This window comes from Phyllostomus hastatus, unplaced genomic scaffold, assembly GCF_019186645.2.
Source record: "Phyllostomus hastatus isolate PE091 unplaced genomic scaffold, TTU_PhHast_1.1 phas_scaffold_200, whole genome shotgun sequence".
Classification (NCBI taxonomy): Eukaryota; Metazoa; Chordata; class Mammalia; order Chiroptera; family Phyllostomidae; genus Phyllostomus; species Phyllostomus hastatus.
Window position 1 is genome coordinate 2,248,964 of NW_025334016.1, and position 3,863 is coordinate 2,252,826.

Here is a 3,863-nt window from a genome sequence, read left to right on the forward strand (position 1 = left end):
TCTCATCAAAGAGGGGACTGAGGTTACTAGGGGTATAGTTGAGAGTCAGACCTGACTTTAATCCACCTTCCCTATCACCTTGGGCAAGTAGTTTATCTTCTGTACTTCAGTTTCCTCAAATGAGAGGTGATGAAAACAACAGCTATTTCACAGAATTAGGATGGTTAGTAACATACAGGAATCATCCAGTCTGGTAAGGACTCGTTAAATCTTTCACTTATTATCTGGTGACAGAACTGGGATTGGCTCCCTGGTCACCTTTACTACCTGTGTCTCACTGTGGCTGGGCTCCTGAGCCCTGGGCTTCACAGAGAGCTTTGCCAGACAACTCTGCTTAATGGCATTTGGTTTCTGTATTTGGGAGCTGAAGCCATTTTCCATTCCCCACAAATGTCTCAAACAGGCTGTTCCTCTGCTTTTGGAGTGCATCTGTGTTGCTCCTTTCCACCTATACTCTTTCCCAAAGGTGAAGAACTGCTCAGAGAATTATGTGCTCAGTGTCTGGCATGCTGTATGATGGGGGAGACAGAAACAGATGTGGGATTCACTCTAACTGTATGGACCTTACTGTCCAATATGGAAGACTAAATGGTACTGTGCCCTGTACTATCTTCTTAGCCCTTGTACCGGTTATGGCATAGCATCCTTATTTTTAAGGGAACTAACACACACAGACACATACTCCAATTATGTGTGTCCAGTGGATGGCCCTTGGTTCTTACCTGACCCACATCTCCCTCACAAACGTGGACTGGCTCACGGGACAGCCAGTAATGGTCCCTGCCCCCCGTGCCTTCTTTTGTTGGTTTAAGTTCAGGCACTTCATGACCAGCCTGGCTTTGTTCTCCAGAAGTGAGGGAAGTAGAAAAACTTCTTCCTCACTCTCCATATGTCGTTGAGGGACTTTTTATTCCATTTTTCACGATGAAAAAAAGGGAGCAAAACAAATACATCATAATTATTTGTTTATAATTGTCTTCATTGGTATCTGCATTTCTACCAAGAGAAAATAATAAGGGTTGGGGTGGGGTTGTTAACCTGTACTGGTCCAGATCTTCCTTTCAGTGGGTAATTAGTCAGGGTAGGCTAACTACTGTAACAAACATATGAGTCTCACTAGCTTAACACATTAAATTTTTTGGTTTTGTTCTTACCAAGCTCCAATACACACTAGTGGTACAGGTGATGGTGGATTATTGTCCTTATATCATTCAAAGATTCAAGAAAGGAAACCATATTAGAAACAGAACACAACAAAACAGAAGGGAAATGAAACAAATGGGTACATCTTCCTGGATGAGAGATACAGAGAAGTCTTCCAATATTAGAAAAATGCCAATTTTTTGGAATTTGGAATGATCCAGACCTTTCTGCAAATTCCATGCCATGGGTATCAAAGACAGAATACTGCTCCCTAATTGACATGCTGTGATCTCCCAGAAGAGAAGTCTGTTAGTGAACTGGACATCACAACTGTAGATCAGATACAAACTAATCACCAAGGCTAATCAAATGTGCCCCTTATTCCTAAATATGAATGCACAAAGTTTTAAGTATTATGGGAAAGTAAAAGAGAAGATCATGATGAACAAACAAATAAAGATATATATCCCCCAAATTCAAATTAATATCCTCAAATTTTAAGGAAGAATCTGGGTTTATAAAATGAGAACATGGTGCTATTAAAGGAAGTAACTAGAAAACAATAGAAAGTACTTGAAAAAAAATATATGTAGACAAATTAAAAACTTAGGTGCCCAGCACAAAGTCACTAGGCCTCAGCAGGCTCTGATGGAACCTGGAACACAAGGCTCCTGCCCCTCCGCCCTCATCCTCCCCTCATCCTCGCCTCTCCCCCCAGGAAACTGCCCCCAACTCTCCCCCCACCTAGTAACAGGCCCATTTCTGGGTGCCATCCCGGATCCGGTCCAGTAGGTGTCCCCCTCTCAGATTCCAGGAGGGGACCCTCTGATGTCTCCCTGCGTCCGCCATATATTCAGACTCCGGCTGCCCAGATGACCCACCGCGGGGACACTCCGAGGGCCACAGCCTCTACCATCGACTCCACTGCTGCTTGGCTGCAGCCCCCGCTTCTGTGCTGCCTGAGTCTCCGTGCCCCGCGCCTGCACCTGAAGACATGGAGATGCTGTCCCAGCCCTCGTTTGTGTGTCAGAACTACCACCCTGAGTGTGAGGCCGCCGTCAACACCCACATCAACGTACACTTCCACACCTCCTACATGTACTCGTCCATGGCCTTCTACTTTGACCGTGAAGACATGGCCCTGAAGCACTTCAGCCAGTTCTTCCTGCAGAGGTCAAACAAGGAGAAGGAGCATGCAGAGAAGCTGATGCAGCTGCGGAACCAGCACGGGGGCCGAATCCGCCTGCAGGACATCAGCAGTCCTCCCTGGGACGAATGGGAGAGTGGCCTGAGTGCCATGCAGTGCGCCTTGCACCTGGCGAAGGAAGTGAACCAGAGTCTCCTGAATCTGCACCAGCTGGCCACCGAGAAGGAGGACGGCCACCTGTGCAATTTCCTGGAGAGGCACTACCTGCACCAACAGGCGATGTTCATCAAAGAGTTGGGGGACGTGTCATCAAGCTGCGCAAGATGGGAGCTCCGGAATCCGGCCTGGCAGAGTACCTCTTTGACAAGCTCACCCTGGGCGACAGCGAGAAGAACTGAGCCTGGACTGCCTTCCCGACAGTAACGGGGTGACTTCCCCTGGTCACCGTGCTGAGCATGCCTATTGCCATATTGCCCTTCAAAACGTTCACTTAAGTTTTTATGTTCCAGTTTTACCATTTCTTCCAATGAAGTTATTGGTTCCTAAATAAATAAAGGTGTTTCATCGATTCGTGTGTGCAAAACCCTCGCTTTTCAAGTTGTAAAACAGGTATGCAGGAGTCTCTCCACCACCGCGCCCCCGTTCCCCCATGCCCCAATGAAGTGCAACTTGGTATCTCCAAGGATGGAGGGAGGAGGTGTTCTGTGGACCCTACATGGAGGGAGGGGGTATTCTGTGGACCCTGGTTGGGAGGAGGTATTGTGTGGGACCCTGGATGGAGGGAGTGGGCATTCTGTGAGACCCTGGAAAATGCAGAATTAATCTTTGTCTTATAAACAATGTGGTATATGGGGGTAGGTGAGGCGGGGACCTGGTGAATGTAGGTGTATGTGCAGGGTAGAAGTGTAAAAGTCAACAGTAAAAAATAAATAAATAAATAAATAAGTAAATGGAGTGGAAAAAGGGGGAGAAGTATGTATAGAATCATGGCCTGAAAATCAGGGTTGCAGTTTCCTCTGGAGAAGAATTGAAGGGAACTGAATTGGGCAGAGATTGACCTGAAAGGAGTCTTCGCTTTGTTGAAATGTTAATGGCTCATTTCAGTAGCTCATTGGGGGCCTTGGACAAGCTCACCCTGGGCTACCGTGATAATGCCTCTGAGTGCTGGGCTGGCTTTCCTGTAGACATGGGGTGAGTTCCTGTAGTCACTCGTGCTGGGCAAGCATGCTGCCCTTATAGTACAGGCAGGTGTGATCTCTCTTGCTTAAAGCAACATGGTACCCCCAAATTTACCCCTGTAAGAGGCCTGAAAATATAAAATCATGATTGGAGGTCAATTTCTGATATTAAATATCTAATAGAATAGATGCCACCGAATGTTAGGTCAGTGACTGCCTGCTTTGAAGAGTGTACAGGGCAGGGGAGAGTTGAAGCTGGGAGGCCAGCTGGGACATACTGCAGCTTGTCCTGGTAAGAGACAAGAGGGGTTGGGCTGAAGTGGAGGCTAAAGAAATGAAGACACAGGCAAATTCTACTGGATTTGGATGAATCAAGATTTACGTATGGACCAGAA

At 46.9% G+C, this 3,863-nt stretch overlaps 1 pseudogene; it reads left to right on the forward strand.

Annotated features, from left to right (window-relative positions):
- The first annotated feature begins 2,143 nt into the window (after window positions 1-2,143).
- Window positions 2,144-2,688, forward strand: LOC123832763 (annotated as a pseudogene).
- Window positions 2,689-3,863: the final 1,175 nt, after the last annotated feature.